Below are 14,545 nucleotides of genomic sequence, written 5' to 3' on the forward strand. Positions count from 1 at the left end.
TGCCAGGCTGGTCTCAAGCTCCAGATCTCAGGTGATCCATCCACTTCAGCCTCCCAAAGTGCTGGGATTATAGGGGTGAAGCACCTCGCCTGGCCTTGTTCTTCTTTTCAATATTATTTTGACAATTAGAGAGTTCTTGCAATCCCATATTTATTTGAATATAGGTTTTTCCATTTCTTAAAAAAAGACTGCTGGCATTTTTTTCTTTTCTTTTCTTTTCTTTTTGTTGAAGTTTCAATCTTGTTGCCTAGGCTGAAGTGCAATGGCGCGATCTTGGCTCATTGCAACCTCCACTCTAGGTTCAAGTGATTCTCCTGCCTCTGGCTCTGAAGTAGCTGGGATTACAGGTATGTGCCACCATACCTGGCTAATTTTGTATTTTTTTAGTAGAGACAGGGTTTCAACATGTCGATCAGGCTGGTCTCGAACTCCCAACCTCAGGTGATCTGCCTGCCTCGGCCTCCCAAAGTGCTGGGATTACAGGCATGAGCCACTGTGCCTGGCCCACTGCTGGAATTTTTACACCCATTTTGAATGGTAACTTTTCTGATTATAAGATTCTTGGTTGGCATTTTTTTCTTTCTTTCAGTACTTTAAATATGACATCCTACTGCCTTTTGGCCTCCATTGTTGCTGATAAGAACTAGCTATTGATTTTATTTGGGCTCCTTTGTATGAAAGAAGTTGATTTTCTCTTGCTGTTTTCAAGATTTCAGTTTTTCAGGGTTTTGTTTGTTTGTTTGTTTGAGATGGAGTTTCACTCTTGTTGCCCAGGCTGGAGTGCAATGGCATGATCTTGGCTCACTACAACATCTGCCTCCCAGGTTCAAGTCATCCTCCTGCCTCAGCCTCCTGAGTAGTTGGAAGTACAGGCAACTACCACCATGCCTGGCTAATTTTTTGTTTTTTTAGTAGAGACAGGGTTTTTCCATATTGGCTAGGTTGGTTTCAAACTCCTGACCTTAGATGATCCACTGGCCTCAGCCTTCCCAAAGTGCTAGGATTACAGGTGTGAGCCACTGCACCCAGCCTAGTTTTATTTTTTAACTAATATGTGTAAGTGTGGATCTCTTTGTGTCTATTCTACGTAGAGTTTGTTGAGCTCTTTGGATTTGTGCATTAATGCTTTTCAGCGAGTTTGGGAAGTTTCCAGCCAATTATTTCTTTGACTTTTATTCTGCTCTTTCTCTCTCCTTCTCTGCTAATTGTATTCCCCTTACATGTATGGTAGTGTGCTTCATGATGCCCCACATTTCTTTGAGGTTCTGTTTATTTCTCTTCATTCATTTTTTTTTCCTGAGATGGAGTTTCACTCTTGTTTCCCAGGCTAGAGTGCAATGGTGCAATCTTGGCTCACCGCAACCTCCGCCTCAAGTGATTCTCCTGCCTCAGCCTCCCTAGTAGCTGAGATTACAGGCATGCACCACCACGCCCAGCTAATTTTGTTTTTTTGTAGAGATGGGGTTTCTCCATGTTTGTCAGGCTGGTCTTGAACTCTCTACCTCAGGTGATCCGCCCACCTCGGCCTCCCAAAGTGCTGAGATTACAGGCGTGAGCCACCACGCCTGGCCAGAGAAGGGGTTTCATCATATTGGTCAGGCTGGTCTCAAACTCCTAACCTCAGGTTATCTGCCCGCCTTGGCCTCTTAAAGTGGCTTGGATTACAGGTGTGAGCCACCACACCTGGCCTCTTCTTCATTCTTGTTATTTCTGTTCTTTGGATTGCTTAATATTATCATCTATCTTCAGATTGTAATTCTTTCTTCTACTAGGTGATATTATTGCAGAAAAACCAGGTTCTTATCACACGACCAGGAAAATTTACACACATGGACACACAGAAGATGGGTAGAGCAGGATTTATTGGGTGAAGAGGAAAAAAAGAAAGAAGAACTCTCAGCAAAGTGAGAGGGGGTCCTGCTAGCAGGACCCTACCTTACAGGTTAAATCCCAGGCTACCACATAGGAACTGAAGAGGCCAGGCTCCTCCAAATTGCAAACGGCATGAACTTCCATGCTTCCACAACCTTCTTCCAGTAGGCAGGCCAGTTGGAGATTCTCTGGGGACCCACCCCTATCTGCCCCCTGTATCTATCACTGTTATTTCCCCCCTCTCAAGAACTCCATCTAACTGCTGTTAGAGCAAGGATAAGGCTAAGGAGCAGTACCCATCTTAACTGCTTCCTGCTGACAGGGGGTGCTGTTTTGGGAAAATGGCAGTCAGATCTCCCTCAGAGGCCTATCTAAGGGTCCCTGGCAAAAGGGGTCATCGTCTGAGGCTCCGGTTGCACGACCATTTAGAGTTTGATGGCCTGAAAGCTGAGAAGAGAAAAACCAAGTTATTATAAAACATGTATAAAGGTGAAAGAAGGTGGGAGTAAGGACAGCTCAAAAAATCCTGAGGCCTCGGCTAGGAGTGGTAGCTCACATCTCTAATCCCAGCATTTTGGGAGGCCGAGGAGGGTGAATCACCTGAGATCAGGAGTTCAAGACAAGCCTGACCAACAGGGAGAAACCTTGTCTCTACTGAAAATACAAAAATTAACTGGGCATAGTGGTGCATGCCTATAATCCCAGCAGGAGAATCACTTGATCCCAGAAGGTGGACGTTTCAGTGAGCCAAGATCCTGCCATTGCACTCTAGCCTGCGTGACGAGCAAAACTCCATCTCAAAAAAAAAAAAAAAAAAAAAGTCCTGAGGCCTTTTACTGGTTTGCACAAGGAGAGGAAAGCCAAAAGCCTGATCCATGAAAAAAACATTTGATCATTTTTGTCCTTTTGCCAGCATGTCAGCCTTCTGGGTTCCCTTCCCCTGAGCCCAATCCTAAGCCAACCAGTCTAAAGTTTGGGAAATTAACCCTTCCCAGTTTGGAGGATGCATCTGAGGGTAGTGTTCGGTAGGATGGAGACACAATTACCTATTGGTAAAGAGAGGACAGAGGAGAAAAAATGAAAAAAAGAAGGCATTTTCCTTAGAGGAGTCCCAGGTTCAGGATGCATTCAGAAGGGGCACAGAATGAAGATGGATGGCTACTTATCTAAAAAGAGAGGAACAGACGTCCCTGGTTCTTTTTCTTCCTAGCAAATACCCGGGGTATATAGGAGGGCAAGAAAGCGAGTTGTTGCTTGTTTTCTCTTCTGTCCTTGTATCCCCGAGTCCCAGCAACCATGACAGGGTACCACCCATGGCTGTCAAAGTGGTTTCATTCATGTTAAAGGAGGCCTAGGGGTGGGAGTATCTACTCTTACCCCATATGCCCCATCTCCGCTGCTGTCAGTAGCTTTTAAATTCCCTCGACCTCATTTATGCCATGGATACTAGCATGATCTTGAGCCATGGAATGGGAAGCTTGGCTTAGTCAGCAGGAATTAGTTATGCTTACCTGCACTGTGCCTTTTAACTTCCATTATCATCTGCCTCTGGATCCCTCAGATCCAGTTTTCTTTCTAGGGGTTTGACCAGAAGCTTGAAATTGAGTTTGGGACAAAAAGTTTCCTGGGGGTTTGCATGGACTCTTCATCATAAGCTGAATGCTAGGGCGAAGTTATGGGATTGCGCCTTCCTCCAACAAGGGAGAGAAAAAGATACCTTGTGTGACGTGCCCAGGTAACTGGTGGCTGCAGTTATGATTGCTAAGATTTGGGTGCATGAGCCTTGGCTTTGGTCAGCTCCCTTGGTCTTACTTTCCCAAAAAGGAAACCTCTGAGTTATGGGTATCCTATTTATTCCTGTTACCTGGTAGGATTTGCAGCATAATTGCTCAGAACTAGGATATTGATCCAGACTTTTACATCAGCCATCCCTCTTGTTCCTTCTGAGCTGCAGCCAGAGTTCCCTGGTTGGTTTACAGGAATAAGCAGGGTTAATTTAAAGTGGAGGCGAAAACTTAAAAACAACTAATGAGTCAGCCAGGCACCGTGGATCATGTCTGTAATCCCAGCACTTTGGGAGGCCGAGGCAGGCGGATCACGAGGTCAGGAGATCAAGACCATTCTGGCCAACATGGTGAAACTCTGTCTCTACTAAAAATATAAAAAAATTAGCTGGGCATGGTGGCACACGCCTGTAGTCCCAGCTACTTGGGAGGCTGAGGCAGGAGAATTGTTTGAACCCAGGAGGTGGAGATTGCAGTGAGCCGAGATCCCGCCACTGTACTGCAGCCTGGGTGACAGTGTGAGACTCTGTCTCAAAAAAAAAAAAAAAAAAAAGCTAATGAGTCTAGACTTTAATGACAGATGTAAAAGTTTTGAAACATCATTTCTCTCTCTCTAGTTCTCATTTCTTTTTTCTTTTCTTTTTTTTTGACAGAGTATTGCTCTGTTGCCCAGGCTGGAATGCAGTGGCATAATTTTGGCTCGCCACAGCCTCCGCCTCTTGGGTTCAAGAGATTCTTGTGCCTTAGCCTCCTGAGTAGCTGGGACTATAGGTGCATACCACCACACCTGGCTAATTTATAATGTTTTTAGTAGAGACAGGGTTTTGCCATGTTGGCCAGGCTGGTCTCAAACTTCTGACCCCAGGTGATCTGCCCACCTCAGCCTCCTAAAGTGCTGGGATTATAGGCATGAGGCACCATGCCCAGCTTTCTAGTCCTCATTTCTGTTAAAAACAAATCATGGGCTGGGCATGGTGGGCTCACGCCTGTAATCCAAGCACTTTGGAGGCTAAGGTGGGCAGATCACCTTAGGTCGGGAGTTCAAGACCAGCCTGACCAACATGGTGAAAGCCCGTCTTATAAAAAAACAATCATGATAGGACTCAGTTGTTTGCAACATAGACTTTAGTCTTATACTTGGCCTGATTTTTTACATAAAGTGCGGCAAGAATTATTATCTCTACATAGGCCTTTTAGATGGCTTTGATGGAACTCTGTTTCACAAGGAATCTCAGATAACCCTTTTTAAAAAATTTTTTTCCTTTCTTTTTTTTTCACAGCCTACTATGTGCAAGATAACACCTTTTAAACCTGAGCCCAGCCATGGGTTTGTATCCTCATTACTTCTCTCTTCTTGAGGTCCCAAGAACATGCGTTTCCTGGGCCTGTTGGAAAGTGACATTCTTTACTCACTGCAGGTTAGAAACCCTGTACAGGGACTGTGTAGACAAGGGCGTGAGGCCAGTTTTTCCAAGGGGCTTTTATCAGCTCTGCAAGTTGAGATTGGCTTTTTAAAGGAAAGCATACCCTTCTGGTCAAAAGAAAATGGATTCTTTTTTTTTTTTTTTTTTTTTTTGAGACAGAGTTTTGCTCTTGTTACCCAGGCTGGAGTGCAATGGCTCAATCTCGGCTCACTGCAACCTCCGCCTCCTGGGTTCAGGCAATTCTCCTGCCTCAGCCTCCCGAGTACCTGGGATTACAGGCACGCACCACCATGCCCAGCTAATTTTTGTATTTTTCGTAGAGACAGGGTTTCACCATGTTGACCAGAATGGTCTCGATCTCTTGACCTCATGATCCACCCGCCTTGGCCTCCCAAAGGCTGGGATTACAGGCGTGAGCCACCACGCCTAGCCCAAAAATGGATTCTTATTGCACTGATGCAAACAACTATATTGTCGTAAGTTAAGAATACTCACAGGTAGTTTCTAAATTCTAGAGGAACCAGGCAGAGAAAACAAATCTGCTCCAAAGTTTGTTCACAGCAGTATACCCTACTCAATTATAAAGGCTGTAAATAATTCCAAGCAAGTTTCCTTGATTCTGAAAAACAAAACAAGGATCAGCAATGGTCCAAGCAAAAGTCCACAAGATTACTTCAGTTTTCTATTAGTTCAGTCCATTCAGTTAACTCTTGTTTTGCTTTATGTTCATGAACATTTCAGCTCTTAATGAGTTCTGTAGGATTTTCCTTTATTCCGATGTCACAGTCTCCAAAGTTATCAGAAACTGGTATTTGAGCATTTTTTTTTTGTCACAGTCCTATAGCTTATTATTTTTTTAATTTTACTTTAAGTTCTGGGACACATGTGCAGAACATGCAGGTTTGTTACATAGGTATATATGTGCCATGGTGGTTTGTCACACCTATCAACCTGTCATCTAGGTTTTAAACTCCACATGCATTAGGTATTTTTCCTAGTGCTCTCCCTCCCCTTGCCCCCTACCCCGCAACAGGCCTTGGTGTGTGGTGTTCCCCTCCCTGTGTCCATGTGTTCTCACTGTTGAACTCCCACTTATGAATGAGAGTATACAGTATTTGGTTTTCTGTTCCCATGTTAGTTTGCTGACAACGATAGCTTCCAACTTCATCCATAGCCCTGCAAAGGACATGCACTCATTTTTTTTGTTTGTTTTGGCTGCAGAGTCCTATAGCTTATTTTAAACCATCTTATGAAAAGGATCAAAACAAGTCTCCAGGGTAGTTACAATTAGAAACACAATTGGCAAAGAAGTTTGGTTATCTTTGTGGTTTATAATAACATAACAATCTTATGATCGATAATATATACTTTAGACATTAGAATTTTAGAAATCCCATATAATTTTGGAACATACATTAGTATTATTCACCAGAATATAACCTAATGAAGACTGAACACCATTTTGGCAGTCCCATGTACCTAAACATGTCAAATAATTCTGTTTACCTCTCTTTTGGATACTCCAGGGGCCCTCTGTAGCATCCAAAAGCCAGGCATCAGGAAAGACAATTTTGTAACTGAAGTTTAACGTTGCAAAGCCTGTTGAATATGTTAGAGGTTTAAAACTTAATGTTATGAAATAGAATTCCAGATCCAATAAATAAATTATTTATTTTGCCAAAATGACTCAGAAATTTAAAAAAGCAAAACGTTTTATAACCCTTTACAAATTTTGTTAAAGAGCAGATTAGTGCCTCAAGAATATCTTTTGTGCTTTTATTTCAATGCTCAATTTACAGAAAAACCATATAATACCCTTTTGAATTTAGTCAATATGTTCACACATAGAATTTCTGATTTTTGGTGTTTGTTTTTTTTTTTGGAGATGGCTGGAGTTCAGTGGTGTAATCTCAGCTCACTGTGACCTCCACCGCCCAGGTTCAAGTGATCCTCCTGCCTCAGCCTCCTGAGTAGCTGAGATTACAGGCATCTACCACCAAGCCCAGATAATTTTTGTATATTTTTTTTTTTTTTGAGATAGAGTTTTGCTCTTGTTGCCCAGGCTGCAGTGCAATGGTGTGATCTCGGCTCACTGCAACCTCTGCCTCCCAGGTTCAAATGGTTCTCCTGCCTCAGCCTCCTGAGTAGCTGGGGTTACAGGCATACAACACCATGCCCGGCTAATTTTGTATTTTTAGCAGAGACAGGGTTTTCACCATGTTGTCCAGGCTGGTCTCGAACTCCTGACCTCAGGTGATCCACCCACCTCGGCCTCCCAAAGTGCTGGGATTACAGGCGTGAGCCACCATGCCTAGCCTAATTTTTGTATTTTTAGTAGAGACGAGGTTTCACTATGTTGGCCAGGCTGGTCTTGAACTCCTGACCTCAGGTGATTTGCCTGCCTCTGTCTCCCAAATTTCTGGGATTACAGGCATGAGCCACCACACCCAGTCCATTTTAATTTTTATTAATTATTATTATTGAGATAGGGTCTTACTATGTTGACCAGGCTGGTCTCAAACTCCTGGGCTCAAGTGATCCTCCTGCCTTGACCTCCCAAAGTGCTGGGACTATAGGCATGAGCCACCATGCCTGGTCTTCTTTACTTCTTGAAGCATGGTTTCCTTAATTCTTTTTTTTTTTTTCTTTTTTCTTTTTTGAGATGGAGTTTTGCTCTTTTGCCCAGGCTGGAGTGCAGTGGAGAAATCTTGGCTCACTGCAACCTCTGTCTTCTGCTTTCAAGTGATTCTCCTGCCTCAGCCTCCCAAGTAGCTGGGATTATAGTCGTCCTCCACCATACCTGGCTAATGTTTGTATTTTTAGTAGAGATGGAGTTTTACCATGTTGGCCAGGCTGGTCTCAAACTCCTGACCTTGTGATCCACCCACCTCAGCCTCCTAAAGTGCTGTGATTACAGGTGTGAGCCACCACACCCCGCCAGGGGTTTCCTTAGTTCTTGGAACACATTTATAATAACTGCTTTGAAATCTTTTTCGTTAAATCAAATGTTTGGGCTCTCTCATAGGCAATTTCTGTTGCCTGCTTTTCTGCTTCTGTGTATGGGATATGCTTTCCTTTTTCTTTGCAAATCTTATACTTTTTTTGGTCAAAAACTGGATATTTAAAATAATATATTAGGCAGGGCATGGTAGCTCAGGCCTATAATCCCAGCACTTTGGGAAGCTGCAGTGGGAGGATCACTTGAGGTCAGGAGTTAAAGACCAGCCTGGCCAATATGGAAAAATGTCATCTCCACTAAAAATACAAAATTTAGCCAGGCATGGTGGCTACTTGTAAGGCTGAGGCAGGAGAATCACTGAAACCCAGGAGGCAGAAGTCATAGTGAGGCGAGATCGCACCACTGCACTCCCGCCTTGGCAACAGAGTGAGACTCTGTCTCAAAATAATAGTAATAATATATATTAGCAACTCTAATTCCCGTTTCCTCTGTAGGGCTGTTTCTGTTGTTAGTTGCTTGTTTGCTTATGACTTGGCTAGATTATTTTAGTGAAGTCTATTTCCCAGATGTTGTGAAGTCTTTGGTGTCACTCTTCGGAGGATGCAGCCTTGAGTGTGCACATTGTCACAGGAAGATAACACTGGTTTTAGCAGGGCTCTCTTCGTTCCTTTTCCTTGTCTTTCTGTTAAGCAAGCTGCCTCATCTTACATCACACCCAGCTGTTAAGCACCACTAATTGCAAGCTGATTGCTCTATTATTTTTGACAATGTCCTGGGGCATAGATTCCTCCATAGTCTGATTCAATTAAATTCTGGCAGGGATGGTTTTTGAGGCCAGTCTTTGAGCTTTGTTCTGACCCCAAGAGTGCTCTTAGGATCTTTCCCTCTGGGAAACTAGCGGGCTTATGGCTTAACTTATTGCTCTTACGGGAACCTACGGTTGACCCTTGAAGAACCAGTGTCTCTAAGGGTTATGACCCCCTCTGTACAGTCAAAACCGAGTGTGTACTTTTGGACTCCCTCTCACCCACACCCACACACACAAAAACAATTAACAAAAAAAAAAAAAAAAAAGAAAGAAAAAAAGGCTGCGCATCATGGCCAGCGTCTATCATCCCAGCACTTTGGGAGGTGGAGGCAGGTACAGTGCCTGAGCCCAGGAGTTTGTGTCCAGCCTGGGCAACAAGGCAAGACTGTCTCTCTAAAAATACAAAACTTAGCTCAGTATAGTGGCATGTACCTGTGGTCCCACCTACTCAGGAGGCTGAGGCAAGAAGATTGCTTAAGCCAAGGTGGTCGAGGCTGCAGTGAGCCATGTTCACACCACTGTACCCCAGCCTGGTGACAGAGTGAGACCCTGTCTCAACAACAAAAAAAAGCAAGAAAAAGAAAAAACTTTTTTGACTCCCCAAAAACTTAACTACTAATAGCTTCCTATTGACTTACCAATCATACAGTACACTGACACGTGTTTTTTATGATATATATATACTATGTTCTTAAAATTAAGTAAGCTAGAGAAAAGAAAAGGCTATTAAGAAAATAATGGGGTGGGCATGGTGGCTTATGCCTGTAATCTCAACATTTTGGGAGGTCAAGGTGGGAGGATCACTCAAACCCAGGGGTTAGAGACCAGCCTAGGCAACATAGCAAGACCCTGTCTCTACAAATAATTTAAAAATTTACCAGGCATGGTAGCATGCACCTGTAGTCCCACCTACTCTGGAGGCTGAGGCAGGAGGACCACTTAAGTCCAGGAATTCAAGGCTACAGTAGGATATGATGTTGCCACCATGTACCAGCCTGGGTGACAGGTAAAGTCATAAGGGCTGGGCGTGGTGGTACCATGGCAGGCCAGATCTCACGAACACAGGCCTCCATAACAACTGTTTCGTACTGACTGAGTGGTTAAGTTAAATATTAAAAGCCGGTGCCATTATACGAAGACTGGAATGTAACAAAAGCCCACCAAGAGTTTTGCCTGGGCCTTTCCTGGGCCTTAAATCATGACAAAATAACAAAGGAATTCTTAACAGGACCCATTTAAGATTAAATAAATTTTACTGTGGGTCTGAAGAAACTCCCCAGGCCTCCACAAACAAGTTTATTGGGGGTCTGAAGGAACTCCCCAAACCTTCATGATTTAGCAGGAAACAAGATAAGGGTAATCACCCCAGCACCTGGACACATTTAGATTAAGTAAATTTGCTGAGGCTCCAGAGGAAAGCCTTCAGGACTCGGACCTTAGTTACAGATTAAAAGAAGTTAACCAGCTGGGCGCAGTGGCTCATGCCTGTAATCCCAGCACTTTGGGAGGCTGAGGTGGGCAGATCACTTGAGGTCAGAAGTTCTAGACCAGCCTGACCAACATAGTGAAACCCCGTCTCTACTGAAAATACAAAAAAATTAGCCGGGGATGCCTGTAGTCCCAGCTACTCAGGAGGCTGAGACAGGAGAATTGCTTGAACTGGGAGGTGGAGTTTGCAGTGAGCAGAGATTGTGCTACTGTGCTCCAGCCTGGGCAGCAGAGAAAAACTCTGTCTCAAAAAAAAAAAAACAAAATGGAAAAACCAAAGAAGTTAATCATGTATGTCTTTAGATGAATGCACACTTACACATACACATATAGCTCAGAGGCATATAAGCTCTGGAAAACTGGAATTTTTAGTTGGCCTGGCAATAATTTCCAGGCCCTCTCCCTACAACCGATTGCAGAAATAAAAACTCTCTTCCTCCCCAGATCATCTGCATTGCATTATTGGGCCACGAGAAACAGCAGCCCAACTCTCAGTTTGATTTGGGACCAACATGTGCTTAGAATCCCAGCTACTCAAGAGGCCAAGGCAGGAGGATTGCTTGAGCCCAGAAGTTTGAGGCCAGCTTTGGTAACATAGTGAGACCCTGTCTCTTAAAATAAACAAGCAAACAGACACATATATAACATATATGTGTGTGTGTGTGCGTGTGTGCATGTGTGTGCAGGTGTGTGTGTGTATGTATAATTACAAAAAGAAAAAAGTAACTGAGACAGGAATAATACAAGGTGGTTACAGGAGAATAAAAATTCCAGGCAGCAATTTCACATGACTAGAGCCTATGGGCTGATAAGACCCTAAAAAACAGGGTGTTGACCAAGCTGGCTAAGAGAGACTGGACCCAACATGGTGCAGGGTTCAACCTAGGTTTCACCTAAGACCTCATCATATGCACATTAGCATACTAAACATTCTAAGTGTATTGGGTGAGAACAAGGAAAAAAAAACCCATACTAAACACACACCCACCACTGCTGGGACAGTTCCAAGAACACCCATATTTGGTGTAAAAATGGATAGCACCACATTTCTGATAAACCTCCACCTTTTTTTGAAATTTTCATGAATTTCAAATTTTCATGAATTTCTTCACCCCTTGGTTAAAGAAATACATAAAGGCAGCAGCCCCAAACCCGGCTCCTCAGGGCTCTGTGTTGAGTCTGCCTGTATTCCCCTTTCCTGAGCGTGTACCTCTCCGCACTCTCACTATTTTCTGACCCATCCTTGAATTCAACAATGTCAAGAGCCTGGACACTGGCTGAGATGGAGTTCCCACCAGCATTTGGGGATCTCCTCCAGCCCACTGGTATCATAAGAAAGTGAAAATATGCTGGCTGCGGTGGCTCACACCTGTAATCCCCGCACTTTGGGAAGCTGAGGTGGGCAGATCACCTGAGGTCAGGAGTTCAAGGCCAGGCTGGCCAACATGGTGAAACCCCATCTCTACTAAAAATACAAAAATTAGCCAAAAAAAGTGGAGATTTCTCAGAAATATGGTGCTATCCATTTTTACACCAAATATGGGTGTTCTTGGAACTGTCCCAGCACTGACGAGTGTGTGTTTAGTATGTTAATGGGACCCTAATTGTCCTCAGGAGTCTGAGGCAGGAGAATCAGTTGAATCCTGGAGGTGGAGGTTGCAGTGAGCCAAGATCACACCATTGCACTCCAGCCTGGGCAACAGAGCAAGACTCTGTCTCAAACCGAAAAAAAAAAAAAAAAAGTGAAAATATATTTACTATTTATCAAGTGGACGATCATCACAAAGGTCTTCATCTATGTCTTCACATTGAGTAGGCTGGGGAGGAAGGAGATGAAGAAGATAGGTTGGTCTTGCTGTCTTGGGGTGGCAGAGGTAGAAGAAAATCCACATATAAGTGGACTTGTGCAGTTCAAATCCATGTTGTTCAAGGTCAGTTGTACCAGCCTTCTCTTATTTCCTCGTGTAACAAAATCTCCATTATGTTAGCATGCATCAGGAGACTTGATATTCCCTCCACTCTATTTCAAATAAAGTCAGTTTGTTTGTAGCTGTCTTGTAGACACTGTCAGATCTTCATGTTCCTATGGACTCCCTCTCTGCCTAGGCAAAACTTCTGAGCCACTACTGGATGTTGGGCAGGCGTGGTAGCCACGATCTTCTCGCCTTGCCTTTCCTTGATGCAGAGCCTCTGCCCTATGAGTGAGCTGGGGCGAGGACAATCAGCGTTCCAGTATTCTTGGCCCACTATAGGTGGGATGAAGCCTCTGTTCACTGCATCCCCTGTTTGGAGAGGTGAGGGGAGAAGCAGTCCTCTCTTGGCTCACACCTGTGCAGACTGTAGCGTCCATCAGACAGAGAGTAGGGGAGTGTGGGGTGTAGATAGGGAACAGCTTATGGTGCAAGTTCCAGACTCTTGCTGTTCTTAACAGGTTTTATTCAGTTTTCTTTTCCTTTTTTTTAAATTGAGACAGGCTTTCATTCTTGTTGCCCAGGCTGGAGTGTACTGGTGCGATCTCAATTCACTGTAACCACCTCCTGGGTTCAAGTGATTCTCCTGCTTCAGCCACCCAAGTAGCTGGGATTATAGGCACGCACCACCACGCCCAGCTAATTTTTTGAATATATATTTTGGCTGAGCACAGGGGACTTTATTGATGGTACACAACAAGGTGGGGCTCCCTAGGACCCTCCCTCTTCAAGGGGTCTGCATGGAAACTGTGAGGAGGGGCAATTCAATGTGGTGGGGGACTCAGTGTGGCAGGACTCCCCAGCAGTGAGGGCCTCTCTTCCTCTCATGCTCTCGCTGGGGCTGGTGGTTCAGGGGTCTTACTCCTTGGAGGCCATGTGGGACATGAGGTCCACCACCCTGTTGCTGTAGCCAAATTCATTGTCATACCAGGGAATGAGCTTGACGAAGTGGTCGTTGAGGGCAGTGCCAGCCCCAGCATCAAAGGTGGAAGAATGGGTGGCACTGTTGAAGTCAGAGGACACCACCTGGTGCTCAGTGTAGCCCAGGATGCCCTTGAGGGGGGCCCTCTGACGCCTGCTTCACCACCTTCTTGATGTCATCATATTTGGCAGGTTTTTCTAGATGGCAGGTCAGGTCCACCACTGACACGTTGGCAGTGGGGACACAGAACGCCATGCCAGTGAGCTTCCCGTTCAGCTCAGGGATGACCTTGCCCACGGCCTTGGCAGTGCCAGTAGAGGCAGGAATGATGTTCTGGAGAGCCCCACGGTCATCATACCACAGTTTCCCAGAGGGGCCATCCACAGTCTTCTGGGTGGCAGTGATGGCGTGGATGGTGGTCATGAGTCCTTCCATGATACCAAAGTTGTCATGGTTGACCTTGGCCAGGGGCACTAAGAAGTTGATGGTGCAGGAGGCATTGCTGACGATCTTGAGGCTGTTGTCATACTTCTCGTGGTTCACACCCATCACGAACATGGGAACATCAGCAGAGGGGGCAGATATGATGACCCTTTTGGCTCCCCCCTGCAAGTTAGCCCCAGCCTTCTCCACGGTGGTGAATACACCAGTGGACTCCACCATGTACTCAGCGCCAGCATCGCCCCACTTGATTTTGGAGGGATCTCCTGGAAGATGGTGATGGGATTTCCATTGATGACAAGCTTCCCGTTCTCAGCCTTGACAGTGCCATGGAATTTGCCATGGGTAGAATTATACTGGAACATGTAGACCATGTAGTTGAGGTCAATGAAGGGATCATTGATGGCGATGATATCCACTTTACCAGAGTTTAAAGCGGCCCTGGTGACCAGGCGCCCAATACGACCAAATCCGTTGACTCCGACCCTCACCTTCCCCATGGTGTCTCAGGGATGGGGCTGGCGATGGGAGACAAGATGCGGCTGCCTGTCGAACAGGAGGAGCAGAGAGCCAATTTTTTGTATTTTTAGTAGAGATGGGATTTCACCATGTTGGTCAGGCTGGTCTCGAGCTCCTGACCTCAGGTGATCCACCTGCCTCAGCCTCCCAAAGTGCTGGGATTACAAGTGTGAGTCATCACACCTGGCCTTTATTCAGTTTTCTTAAATAAATGTTTCTTCATTTGCAGTAACCTCTTAGGACAATTACTTTAAATGATTTTTTAATTTCTTTTTTTGAGACAAGGTCTCACTCTGCTGCCCAGTCTAGAGTCCGATGGTGCAATCTTGATTCACTGCAACCTCTACCTCCCAACCTC

General features: G+C 44.9%; 1 pseudogene; it reads right to left on the reverse strand.

The window, feature by feature from the left end:
- Positions 1-12,918: 12,918 nt before the first annotated feature.
- LOC100389275 (glyceraldehyde-3-phosphate dehydrogenase pseudogene) lies at positions 12,919-14,240 on the reverse strand (annotated as a pseudogene).
- Between the last annotated feature and the right edge of the window lie 305 nt (positions 14,241-14,545).

The sequence above is a fragment of the Callithrix jacchus genome, chromosome 5, assembly GCF_049354715.1.
Source record: "Callithrix jacchus isolate 240 chromosome 5, calJac240_pri, whole genome shotgun sequence".
Lineage (NCBI taxonomy): Eukaryota > Metazoa > Chordata > Mammalia > Primates > Cebidae > Callithrix > Callithrix jacchus.